General features: G+C 47.7%; 2 protein-coding genes across 3 annotated transcripts in view; one reads left to right on the plus strand and one right to left on the minus strand.

Moving 5' to 3' along the window:
* The window catches only part of LOC139061250 (major facilitator superfamily domain-containing protein 4A-like), a 457,040-nt gene that overhangs the window by 246,830 nt on the left and 195,962 nt on the right, over nucleotides 1-14,248 (minus strand). The gene's annotated exons all lie outside the window — the stretch shown is intronic.
* Nucleotides 1-14,248, plus strand: part of LOC139061248 (uncharacterized) — a 185,020-nt gene that overhangs the window by 73,309 nt on the left and 97,463 nt on the right. The window lies entirely within an intron of this gene.

The raw sequence follows: 14,248 nt of genomic DNA on the forward strand, positions 1-14,248 counted from the left end.
ACCTCGAAGCCAGTCCACACGACAGTCAGACTCGGAAATGAATCGTTCTGGGCACCCGGTATTGTCCGTGACCGGAGGGAGACCGGAGGGAGACCGGAACGGGAAAAAATCGATTTCCTCGTCTCTCGCCGGTTTAGACGCGTGCCGCACCCCCCTCTCCCCCCCCCCCCCCCCCCACAACCCACCGTCCGCGGCCACGCTCGATCTCGTTCCCAAACAGATCGAATTCGATTTTGTCGCGTGCGTTTCTTCCCGACGAAGTCACGGGCTGACATTCCGATTCGACCCGATGTAAGATCGCGCACACTCCACTATCCCTAAGGTGACTGTTTGGGCACGTCGGTTGGACGCGAATGCAGCTTTTTTTTTGCGCACAAGACGAGGAAGAGGAAGAGGCTGAGACACACGTGGACAGTACGTGTCTGCGCTCGCGCGTCTCAGGCTCGTCCTCGCCTTGTGCGCAAAAAGCTGCGTTCGCGTCCACTATCGCGTTCTCCTTCGCGCACTTCTCGGCCTCTGGTCACAAAGGGGGACTGGGAGGTCGCTCGATTTTTCTTGTTTGCGGTATCAGAAATATATCGACACCGAATACCTCGCCAGCTTATCTACAACCGTAAAACTCCGCAAATCTCGATATTTGGCATCCGAACATCAACTCGTCACTGGCACTGAAAGACGCCGTAGTCGGGGGATTGGGGGTCAGAGGGTTGGCGATCGCAGGGGGGCGAGGGGGGGGGGGGGCGGGGCGCTCCGCATTAATTTTCACCACTTCTGTCGCATTCGCGTGCAGGCGTTTTTGTGTTTCGCCTCCCACATAGGTATGCGCTGCTCGATCCGATCAGCGCGACAGAAAACGAAATTCGCAGAAGTGTCGTCGAAGGTGACAATGAATAAAGAAGTATTATACAGGCCTAAGTAGCTCTCCACGGTACACTCACAACCGAGCCGCGGTTCGACGCTCTTCCTCGGATTCAAAATGACGATGAAGATGATTTTAAATGGCATCCCCTTTCCAACGGGGCGGCGACAAATAGTCACCTAGCCTGCTTGATGTAATCACGCTTTACTACGCGTATCGCTGTATAGCATTTTGTCTGTCTCTTCTTGTTTCTTTTTTTATCTTCATTAAAACCGCTATTTCTATGATGTACAGTTACCTGTGCCTACATGTAACGGCTGCGGTTCGATCGATCTCTTTCGTTATTATTTCTTTCTCCGCCGATACTATGAACCTCTCTTGCTTATTTCGACTGCTGATGGCTTAATTCTGCCCGTCTGCTTTTAATCCCAGTACTTCCGGAAGGTGTACGTTTCCCAGGGGTCTTGCTGGGTTAATATCGCGCCACACCATTACGATGGGCTGAATTATACTTCCAGAGTTTTGCTGAAGCAGACACATGCTTCATCCTTTCTCGAGTCCTTGCTCCAGTATTTTTTTTTCTTTTTCCTCGGACAGCCAGCGCGGGCATGAAACTGCAGATAGCAAGGAACTGCCTTTTGCGTTAGCGTACATGTATACACCACTCCCGATTTTTTTTTCCACCGAGCAGAAGCCAGCGCCACACATCGTCCGAAGCAGAGATTGCGCTCCACTATTGTCCCACTATCGTGCCAACCTCTCCTGCAATTACATATCGATAAAAAGAAACCATGAAGAGATAAGGGCGCAGTCGTCACAGGCACAGATAATTCATTACGAGACAGGCACGACGCTAGGTTGCGATAGACATTTAGGAATACCAAGTTAGCTAACGCAGGCTGCGCGACTGTCTCCGCCCCGATTAAACGGGGACGCCATTGGCGATCGTCGTCAATCATCGCTCAGCCGTAGATGGAGTCGAGCGACAAATGGACACTCGACATGTAAAGACGTATTGCAACAGCTACACGAGAGTTCGCGTCGCGCCATGGAGACAGTATATATAAACGTCAGCGTACAGGTGTGCGCGCGAGCTCCGTTCACGCAGCGTTGAGTCAACGGTGCACGCACTGTATACCTCCGCCCATGGTACACGTCTAATAATTGGCCCAGCAACGAAGTGGGCCTATAGGACGAAACGCGGTAGCTCGAGGGGCGCGGGTAGCGAGCCCTCGCCGCGTGCGCGTACACACGCGTACGCAGCCGCTAATCTCCGCCGCAATCGTGATCGATTCGCCGATTCATCGCCGGCCGCAGAGATATCGGTGGACAGCATCGAGAGACGGAGCGACTCCCGTGTGTCGCGCAGGTGGCGCCATCGGCGCTTGTATAAATTCTCTCTGTGCGTGGGATGACATGAAGTGCGCGTGGCGTAGATTGATTGATTGATGGATATTGTTTCTTGGCGCAAGGGCCAGAAATGGCCAAAGAGCGCCATGACATTTGTGCGTGGCGTAGATTGAGCGTGGTTCTGGGAAATTTGGTTTACACGCCTCGTAATGGAGGGCTTCGTTGTCTGTACAACGCGGTGTGGTCGGGACTGACAAAAAGACAATGAAAACGCGACCCTGGAATCCCTCCCCTCATCCGTCCGTCTTCAAGGTGTACGGGAGAGATTAGCGACCGTCACTGACTCGAACACTTCCAATCCAAACTCGTCTCGCTTTGATATTGCGTGCAGCTTCAGCTGCTGAGGGCGACGAGGCCGTCTGCACACACGGGCTTGCGAAAGAACCTCCTGCACACGGGGCGAGAGAGAGTGTGTCGCCAAGCGTTCTGTCTCTTTTATCTTTTTTTTTCTTTAATCGCCCTGGCGGCGTTCGAGCGTGTCCGGCTGCGCGCGACATTCCATCGTGCGTGTGCGACCACCCGCTGCACGAGCTTGGCGACGCATTAACGAAAGGCAAGGCTCACTGCGACTTCCTGGAAATCCGGCAGAACGGTGACAGTCCGTCTAGTTTGTGTACTGAACTTGGCAAATGTAATAGATCCTTGACGAATATTCCCGCAACGTCAGTGCTTTCTTTCATTTTTTTGCGACCTTCTGTCGCATCTGGCAGTGGCCGAGTTTTAACGCGATAGCGTTAGGGGCTCCACGTCGCAGAAAATCCGGCGTCGGCGTTCCACGCCCCAAGTCGGACGTCGCTTTGGCAAAATGAATTTCGAGCCGAATTCCGCGCCACGCAGCTATAGACCCAACCACTCTTCATCCCACAAAGTTCCTCATACCTAGTCTTTCATTCTTCACAAAGTTATTCCTCAGAATTTTGAGAACGGCAGCCAACAAACAAATGAAATGGAAAGAAAAAACACCGGCAGCGCATATCCTTTATGTTAGCTCTTCTGAGACGGAAATATTAAAAGTACGAAACAATAACAGCAGATTCACCCACGCTAGAGGCCACGTTTCTACCAGAACGCTTGCCTTCGTGCATACGGTTCGCCACCTACGTTTCCCGATAAACATTACGGTTACATAAACTGCAGTTGCCGGGAAGCGTGAGAAGCAGCCAGGGATCTTTAAATGCTATCGCGTTCCACTCTTGAAGGCGAACCTTAAGCGTCCTCCAAATTTTTCCTTTCGCTCGCGTCGGCGTGTTCCCATGGCAACAGGTGAATGCGCGCACATGCAAGACGCAATCGGAAACTCAAAATAGAATGTGATACGTTTCCATTCATCTTTCGTTTTGTCTCTGTCTCACTTGTTGCTCTAGCATAAAAAGCTCGCTGTTCCATGTGATTCGGGAATTAGGCATTGGTAAGCGGTATTAGGTATTGGTAAGCGAAATTACCGTGATACTTAGGCTTCTGGCAAGTAGGAGCATTTTCATATATCCTGAGACGCTTCGTCGTGGTTAATTGTGAAGCGCACGTGAGTTACCTTCTAAAACACAGTTGAATGAACCGTACTTTACGGTGACCGTAACGATTTTGCCGGCGTCCAGGCCTCGATGACGTAGGAGTAACTAAGCGCTATCTTGAGACATGCGGGATACAGTTTTCCTATTTATTTTTATTTTACTTTTTCACTGTAGAATACCACCCTCTCCAAACAGAAGAGGTCGTGTCAATCACTCTTATTTTGCTCATGCTTCTTCTGTTGAGTTACTTTTTTGCGTAAGCTTCTCTTTATTGCAGTAACAGCATTCCTATGACGTTGACGCATGCGTTTTCTTTGTTTTTATCCACGCTCCCCATTTGATAGTAAAGGCAAAGTCGCGTGGATTAGGACAACCCTCCTATACGAGCAATCACGCTTAATTTCCCAATGCAAAAAAAAAAACTAAATTTGCCTCTCAAAGCCTCACTGTGTGCTAGAAGGGACGTTACAGCGAAAGCCGTTGGATCAATTTTTTTGGCCAGCTGAGTGCCTTGAAGGCGCCCCTGCAATAACTCGGTACACGAAAGCGTTCTTCATTTTTACTTTTCTTTTTTCGCATTGAACCACCAACGAAATGTCACCGCCGGGCCCGAGAATGGAAGCCACAGCCTCGTGCTCAGCATAAGAACGAAATAACAACTCAGTTTCCGTGGCGGCTCCTAGCAAAGAAACAACTTGGCCACTTGCCTGTTCCTAAGCCCACGTTCTACGTGGCGCCCGTGGTTAAACTGATCTCCCACATCAGCCACCTTGACCCTGAGCGCCGCTGGCTTGCACAGCCAGGCCTAATATTGCACACACACATACACATACACATACACATACACATACACATACTCAAGAAAGTTGACGGAAAGATGGCCGCCGCAGCAGAGTGGTAAAAAAAAAGGAAAACATCGCACGTACGTGTAACTTGGAAGATGTGTGTACGGCTCCCAGCTGCACCAAGCTATGTTTTCGTACGCTTCCATTTCTCCCTTCTGCCTTAAAAGCTTCAGCTCGGGTGTCCCTATGTAAATACACGTAAAAGGAGAAATCGCTTTTCTCGGCAACCACTGCACCTAATTTGACTATCGTGGTTTGTTGCATCTAAAAGGAAAAATTAAAATCTAGTGACTGTTGGCTTCGAATTCACGATTTAGGTCGTCAATATTTTATTAAAAATTGGCAAAAATCGAAAAATTTCAGTAAAAGTAACTATCAAGTTTACAGCTCTGTAACTCAGCAAGAAAAATGATATCCCAATTTTGTGAATTCCATGTGATAGTACATCTAAAGCGGACAAAATTGATATGTTACACATGAATCTCCATAAATTCGGCAATATGAAATACAGCTTTTGCTGAACCCTTGTACACAACCTAACAAATTCATGTAAGATATAAATTGACATATCGCATTTGTCCGCTTTGAATGATCTAATGGATACCGTTTACAGAACAGCGATATCTGTTCCTGATGCAGAGATGTTAATTTATAAACTTCGTGCGTCTATCTTTTCCGAACTTGCGAATTCTTTAAAACATTTTAAACAAAATTGAGGCCCTAAATTGAAATTCCACTTCAAACAGCCACTAGACTTTTACTCTCTCTCTCTCTTTCGAATGCTACAAATTTCATTAAAATCAGTCCAAGGGTTATCTCAGAAAAGCGTTCTTTCATTTTACATGCATTTGAACAGGCACGTCAGAGTTGGACCCGAGCTAAAGCTTCCTCTTATAGTTATTACATTTGAATTAAATAGTACAATAATTTGTGCCTATCCTTTCTCTAGCTTCAGCGTGCGTTATGTTCATATATGGTCGTGACTAACAAAATGTTGTGCAGAAACCATCGACAATGATTGTCAATGCAAGCGAATAGAACTAACTAACTAACTAACTAACTAACTAACTAACTAACTAACTAACTAACTAACTAACTAACTAACTAACTAACTAACTAACTAACTAACTAACTAACTAACTAACTAACTAACTTCTTCAAAGAAAGCTACTCGGCTTAAAAAATATACCCACTCGTGTCCCCTACGCGAATAATGACTCTTGGGACGTCGGGCTCCCATGTATGGAGTCACCATTTGTCCGTAGGTATGGAATATATATATATGCGTCCATCTCACTTGCACACGTCTTGCGGAGTGTGTAGAAACGCCATGCTTCTTGTGCGCTTTTCTCTAGCTCTAGTTCCTGAACTAGAGAAAAGCGCACAAGAAGCATGGCGTTTCTACACACTCCGCAAGACGTGTGCAAGTGAGATGGACGCATATATATATATTCCATACCTACGGACAAATGGTGACTCCATACATGGGAGCCCGACGTCCCAAGAGTCATTATTCGCGTTCCCAAGAGTACGCCCAGTGGGCCCTCATTCCTTCAAAAAAATAAATAATAATAATAATAATAATAAATGAGGTCATTGCCCGCATGCCGTGAGAAAGTGCAATGCCCCGTGGAGCAACTCTCTGCCCGATATCACAGACCCAGGGGCAACGCCGAGGCAGCACAGATATTACGTGCTCGAATGTCTTCGTGACCAAGTGCACTTCGGTGGCCGTGCTTGTTGCATTCATCGGACCAAATTCCCTTCCCCCCACTCTCTCTCTCCGGAAGATCACCTCGCGGGCTTTTGCGGCAGGCAGTATATCTTTTTCGGACAGCATTGCCGATCGCGGGGCTTGCTTACGACACCAAAACACGCGCGGCATCCGGTGTGTTTCGGGACGGGGGACTGTTTAGGAAACATGCCTTTCATGTCGCCCCGACAAGCGCCGAAGAAAAAGCAAGAGCGCGAACACTGCGGCAAAGCCGAGCTCCCAGGGGGGGCTTCACTTGTATATAATGTAGCTGAACACCTGGGAGCCACGAAGCAAAACGCAGAAAGTCACTAGAGTGTCTGAAGCAAGTATACTACCGTGATTCTCTGAGCTATCTACCGCGGTATTCGTCACACGTTTGGTTAACAGAAATGTTTGATTGACATAATTAGTCGGATGAAATCGGAAATGTTGCCAACTGCTGTGTCGCCGGGTTCTCTACAAACGATAATTTGTTCAGCGGGAGGAACGCTATTGACGGGCCTGACATCGATATCAGCTGTTTAATTAAGTGAGAGATTAAGTACGAGGCATCACACGTGTTGCCAAACTCTCCTGCACATAGCTATATTATTAACAAGCAAGTAAAATGTCGATCGTAAACTTCAGCTACAAATTCGAGCGCTTTTCTTTTTTTTTTCCGCAGAAGGTTTCAAACGTTGCCCTATCGTTGTAAGTACGTAGCGATTGTGCTTGGAACGAATGCTGTGTTATTCCGGCCTAACTTCGTGTGAATATGCGCTTTGATGCAAATTGTATGCAATTATGCAAATTGTACTCGGCTGGCGTCTTCTGTCAGGTGCGATTGAATGTGCACCTTCATGCCGCAACTTCTAGAAACGCGAACAGATAGAGGTAACGTGAACTTATGGAATAACAAACATAATTACGATGTGAGAGAGCAGGCTAATCCCTCAAATTTTAAGTACACATGCATGGACATACAACGGCTTCATGCATCTAATTCGACAAGAATGAAGCGTAGCACAGTGACATTACGTAAGCGTAAATGGTGAGAAGGTAGCGAAAATAAATTAAAATACAATTAGGTGGCAGGGAGTATAAAAACGGGCTGCTTGAACAAACTGGAAGTCTATGAAGAGCTCCGAGAACAAAAAAAAATGTAAAAAAGGAGGACGCTTTGTACGCAGTAAGTCATCTTCCATTACTAAATTTGAACCCTGGGGGGCTCTCACTAATGGGCGCACTTCGCAATTACACAGCTGGAGTCACGCGCAGAACGAGACGCCATAGGACCTCCGTCGCCTAATGACATTACCCGCTGTGAAAATCGGCGGAACACCGATTCTTTTACAGCCTACTCCAACGAAGTCCCTTCTCCGTCTCGTACAGGCACAGCACACGGACAGATTGCAGCCCAAAGTGTGTCAGATATGCGCACACTTTATATATGCGAGGGCATCATTACATTCACCCGAGAAGGCGCAAAGCGCAGACGCGCCATCACTTTACATTCTTGGTATTGCCGAAATTATATTATCGACCTCGCTTGCTTGTCTGCTGATCATGGTTGATCAGAACTTCGACTCTACTTAATTTTTCGTTACTTATTATTGAAGATCAGAGATTTGAGACCACGAAGAGACGATCGTTCGTTCTTCATTATATATATATATATATATATATATATATATATATATATATATATATATATATATATATATATATATATAACGCCGCCTTACAGAATTCTTTCACCTTATTTTACTCGCACTGTACTAGCCACGTACTAGAACAAGCTTTGCTGTGTTTTCGTGTTGTTGCCTTTTACTTGTAGAGCGCGCTTTTTCCTTCATCCGCTTTCTCTTCGACCTTTATCCGAGCCAAGTTTATCCTTGCTATGTAGAGTCTCCAACATATATACATACGCGTCCGGGTGCTTAGACGTCGAATAGCCCGAGACCTTTGCCACTCGTATTACGCCGCCGGTATACAGAGGAGCGCGCTGCATTGTTGCGAGCCAAATACAAGATGCGGACCGAACTGAACCGAGATGTCCCGCTCGACGAACGCCGCTCGCTTACTATCATTACTAGCGAGGACGCGAAGCCTCCGCAAATGATAGTAATGCCGTCGAGAATGTGTCTTCCATTTTTATTCTTCCTTCCCGCATCGGCGACGTCCTCCCTTTCTGGCGTCGCCACCGACTTCTGATGCATTCACTTTCGTTCAAGAAAGAAAGAAAGAAAGAAAGAAAGAAAGGAAGAAAGAAAGAAAGAAAGAAAGAAAGAAAGAAAGAAAGAAAGAAAGAAAGAAAGAAAGAAAGAAAGAAAATTGAGAAAGCAAGAAAGTGAGGCGCTGCTTTCCTCCTGGTGGAATTCCCCCTCTTTCCCGCGCCCTGTCCCATGGCACATGGCGTAACGCATGGCTCTATAGTCGCTGGCACAGCTCGCTCCTTGGGGCGCTCCACAGCGTCGTCCGATTCCGGCGTAATCGTCGCGAGGACGACGTTACGCAACGCCGCACGGGGAGGACATCATTAATGGAGGGTGATAGAGGAGGAAGAAGGGGGGGGGGGGGGGGGCGGGAACCGTCTCAAGAAGGGGGTTTTAGGTTGGGGGCAAGGCAGGTCGGGCGCTGTGCGCCCGGAATACACTTTCACCCGCCAGCGACGCACGCCCCCCCCCCCCCCCCCCCCCCCCTGTGTATTAACGGCGCACAAGGAAGAGATACAGAGTCTTAGTGAGAGAGAGAGAGAGACTGAGGGGGAGCGATGCATTGCGCCCACACACGGAACTTGGGAAATGCCCCGGACGGAATGCGGCAGCTGACGCCGTGCACCTCGCATCGTGACATGGCATGCCCCGTAGCTCCAGTGGTCTCGTGGCCCACCCGGATGACGCGTCTTTGCGCAATCCGCGCCATTTTTTTTTTTTATGCGGCGCCGATAGACGGACGAAGGTGGGAGAGGAACCGTGGGTTTTCTGCGCGCGGAATTAAGCGGCCGTGTGCGTGCACGGGACGGAGGCGCGATTATCGCGGTCCCGATTGGGCGTCGCCGGCGGCTCGTCCGCGCCGATTCGGGTGTTACGATCGGCCGGGCTTTAGGACTGGTGGGAACGTAAAAGCGCTGGCACGCGGGGTTTCGCAATACGAGCGAGAGATTATAGCTGACCGCCCCGACAGATCTGTCGACGGGTGCCGACATTATCTTCTTTCTTTCTTTCTTCTTTCTTCTTTTTTTTCGAGTAATAGCCGGAGACACTGCCCGCTGTTAGAAAGGGACGACGACCTCCAGTCGACGGTGATGTCGGCATCATCAGTGGCTGTCCGCAACAGCGCTAACGTAACGCGTAAATCGCTCTTCGACTGATATTGCGGCCATTTTTTTTCTTTCCGCGATAGTTTGTACACGTCAAGTGGCTTCTACAATGATGAGATGATATAATGATGCTGCAATTTAACAGATGATAGATGAACTGTGAGAGACGCCACATTGGAGAACAAATACCTCTATTAATTTGGACGAACTGCTTGCTTGAAAATACAAAAGCTACCATTCAGCTATTATTATTATTATTATTATTATTATTATTATTATTATTATTATTATTATTATTCGGCTCCGAAACTACAACGCAGGTACATCGGCATGACGAATTTAAATGCATACTTTCTGCTATCTGGACAGCTTTAACACAAGAAAAGTTGCGCATACTTGCTATTTTGAGCCACTGGTGTAGCCTCCGGGAAGCAATATAGCCCTAATTACTCACTGATAAGCAATAAACTTGACCGTAGCAGTCGCTGTCAAAATCAATTACATCGTGGACACAGTGCGGGAACTCGAGTGCGGCGTCGGCACCAGTGTTCCGCTTCCTGCGTCTTTTCTGGTTTACCAAGTCTCGGGTAAAGTTGACATTGGACATGCTGACAGTTCGAGAACGTAAGTTACCAATACACTTCAACTTGTTATTCCTATATACCGTTCCCTTGAGCACTGACCGCTGGACGCAAAAGATGCTTTTTCCGGGCACGGCACCGAAGCGTCGCAACTTCGTGTTCAGCTTCGTACAAAGAAGGAACGCTTCTCGCTGTCAGGATCTGTGAACCCAAAATGTAAACTTGCCTTCTAGCACCGCGTCTGAGTCTGATAGAACGGACAGCAGCAGTCGGGCAACGTACCTGCAGAGAAAAGAAAACAGGCAAACGATCAGTGTTTTTGAAAGAACGAACGCAGAAAAAAAAATCACGCTGAAAAGGTAGTCTGCAAACGCGCACCTGAACGCAGGAGCAAAAACAAAGTCGCGGCCGTCCTAACGAAACAATGTCAACTCTCCGGGTGCTCGTTCTGCGAAGACATGCTGCTCCGTTTCGAGAGCACTGCTTTCCAATCTGGTGTTTTGTACACAAACATTCGCTGCTGGATCTGAATGTTTAAAAATAAACAGATGCAGATAAAATAATCTTGAAGACGACAGGTTCATAACGTTTCAAAATGCAGTTTTATATGTGGCGTGTAGTTAGTAGACGTCACGACTAGTGCTTAGAACGAGGACAGTCCGGCGAGATCGAATATAAGACGCACGTTTTGATCGATCACCCATGAGGCAGATATCCCTGCTTTTAAGAGAATAAATATTCCAATCTCTGGACGCGACGGTCAGCATTTCGAAAACAAGCGTAATTGCTATTTGTTTCCTTTTAGGTCGCCTTCTGGAGGATGACAACTTTCATAGGCACACGACGGATGGTTGGATGGATGCTTTGAGGCTCCCCTTTGGAACGGGGCTATCATATCCCCTAATGGCTTACCTATGTCAAAAAAAATAAAAAATACCACGAAGGATTTCCATCCCCAAACTTTCTGAACACCTATCTTGAAGTTTGTTTCTGTACGCCTCCGTTGTTTGGCCTTTCCCTACTTTTCTTCCACCAAGCTTCCAATCGCCTCTTAATCTCTATAGCAGACACGTTTGCTTTCTCCCTGCTGTCGCTGAAACCAATGGCCTCTGGGAAGCCAGAGGTGCCTAAATCGACGAAGGAACGACAGAAGCGCCCCAAGCGGTTTCTTATAGCGCTCACGCCGCTGTACGTATAAGCAACAGTGCAAAGCAAATGAAACACCACATACCTAAACGGTACTCTATCGTACAGCAACTGCCTGTCTTTATATTCGCAGTTCATCGTCTTCAATTCTTTTTGTTATCTGCTTCGTACCACATCACCCCATTTAGGTGACAGCCTATACCCGCCGTGGTTGCTCAGTGGCTATGGTGTTGGGCTGCTGAGCACGAGGTCGCGGGATCGAATCCCGGCCACGGCGGCCGCATTTCGATGGGGGCGAAATGCAAAAACACCCGTGTGCTTAGATTTAGCTGCACGTTAAAGAACCCCAGGTGGTCAAAATTTCCGGAGTCCTCCACTACGGCGTGCCTCATAATCAGAAAGTGGTTTTGGCACGTAAAACCCCAAATATTATTATTATTGACAGCCTATCGCAAACGTAAATCAGATAAGATGCTGCGATAATTATTCCCCCCGTCTGCTGAGCATCTGGAAAGGCGCGCGCAGAGGGCGGCTGCGTGACAGACGAGAGCATCGGTAAATGCGGCGTATACGTATGCGACGCGAGAGGCCACATACTTGCGAGCAGTTGGGTCACGTGCGCCACATTGGATCGCCTCGTCGAGCACGTACAAAGTGGCGCAATCATTACCGACGCGTCACCGTCCGCATATCAAGCGACATTCCCGACTCGATCGGCATCACTAATTCAGCGCAGCTTGGCTGTTGCGCGCGACTCAGTCACAACCATGCGGGCGTAGACCGCGCTCGGTTCTTATGACGTCACGGCGTTTTGGCCGCTTGTGTTGGCATCCTGCCTCTCCTTCCGCCATCGCCGCCTCCCCTCCCCCTCCTTCCTCACCCTTATTTATTTGTGAGGTCTGTTTGTGCCTTCAGATACGTCGTAGCAGTTTTCATTCCCTCGTTGTCAGGTTCGCGTGTGTCGAGCAAATCGCAGTCATACGGCTGCCATCATCTGCAAAGCCTTTGCCATAAGTGTATACGTGCTACATATGTATTCTGTGCCTTTGTCATTATATGTTATTAGGCTGAGTGCACTTCCAGAGGCGCTACCGACACTGCATAGTAAGATCCTTAGATGTGTATCTAGGTGCCTTACTCTAGAGACCTGACTGATGAGTGCGAGAGTTGCTATCGTTCCCTACGCAGGGCGTTGGAACTTCGAGCATACTGTAGTAACTCCTTCGAAACAGCCTGTATAGCCAGCGTGGCGGTCGCACTTAACAAACTCGTGTACTTTTGCCAAACACTGTACAGTAATATAACGATTCAACCATTAGAAGACGACAGGGAAGTCGAAAAAAGAGCAAGTGGAAATTATAGGAAGGATACACATGTCATCCGATGGAAGTATGTCTCCTTTTCAGGAAAAAAAATATACAACTCCTAAAGCCACTATTCAAACCGATATATTTTGAACGTATCATTCATTTCATAAGGGAAGAAAAGCTTGATGTGACACATCGGGTAAGACATATATTAGTAGAAAAATCTGCTGCCGAGGTTTTCGTGTAATAACTGCAATCGTAACCAGTCCCGAAATATCAATTACGTGTCCATGGCTATGAAACGTCCGTTGTGTCAAACGCGGGCCCCAGAGAAACGAATATTCAGGCGAAACGACGCCGATTGGTTCGGTCGTCAAATTTATCGGCGCGCTTAGTCTCTCCAGGTGAGACGGATATGGCTACCATTAACGCAACAGTCGTAATCGAGACGGGCGAAAGAAAGCTCAGCTTCAAAATGCTAATGATCGAATTTCGACACAGCCCGGTTGCGCAACCTAGTACCCCACTTAAGAAGCACCGCATGAGTCGTGGAATCGTGAACCTCGCAGTCGTCCTGACCAAGATAAATGCACACCGTGGTGGCTAGGGCTGCGTAATGGAACGACGCCACGTAAATATTGAATGCGGATGCTATAAGTACGACGGCGGCAAAACGAATGCGGACACTCGAACTTCGACGTATAGTACGTCGTGCAAGTGTTGACTGCGATAATCTCTATTTTCTTGTTTCTTTTCTCTCGACCATCTTGATCCGTAAACATCAGTGGTCCATAATACGTTTCTGCATCTCTAGGATTGGTCGATAATACGTTTTTACCTCTCTATAGGCACATTGATAACGCATCCAATACGCCGAGAAATAGGTGCCTGGCGAACAACTTCTTGGCCAGGAATTGCACTTGCTAAGCTTCTGGCGTCCACGTAAACGTTATATGTTCTTGGCACGATCCACCGATAACGTTTGGTTTGGCTTTCCTTCTATGTTCGTGCATACTCACTGCAGGGGATCGGCCAAGATTTGGATGGTATGAGGAGACCGCCTCTACTATTTTTCTTTTTCTTTTTTTTTTTGCACGCTGCTAATGCCAGATGCGCAGCATACCGCCCCACATTTAGAAGCGTTTGCCAGCGCTAATAGACGCGACTTCGTTGTTTAGCGAGGCTTATTACTCGTTTACTATGATATGCATGACGTTGCAAAACAGAAATACATCGGTGTGGATTACAAAGCAAAGGGGTAGCCGATATTCTTGTTGAGATAATGAGAAAGAAGTAGACTTTGGCAAGCCAAAGTTCAGATAGCGATTGGTCAAATGGACTTACAGAATGGGTGCCAAGAAAAGAAAAGTCCTGTCGAGGACGGTGGAGAACTGGGTGATGCGATGAAATTCCGAAATTGGCTAGGCGGCTAGTACGGCTAAATTGGCATTGGTGGCTAGCTGGCAAAGACGGGGTTAAATGGAAAACGAAAGGTGCGGCCTTCTTCCGGCAGTGGACGTAAACAAAGGCTA

The sequence above is a fragment of the Dermacentor albipictus genome, chromosome 6 (assembly GCF_038994185.2).
Source record: "Dermacentor albipictus isolate Rhodes 1998 colony chromosome 6, USDA_Dalb.pri_finalv2, whole genome shotgun sequence".
Lineage (NCBI taxonomy): Eukaryota > Metazoa > Arthropoda > Arachnida > Ixodida > Ixodidae > Dermacentor > Dermacentor albipictus.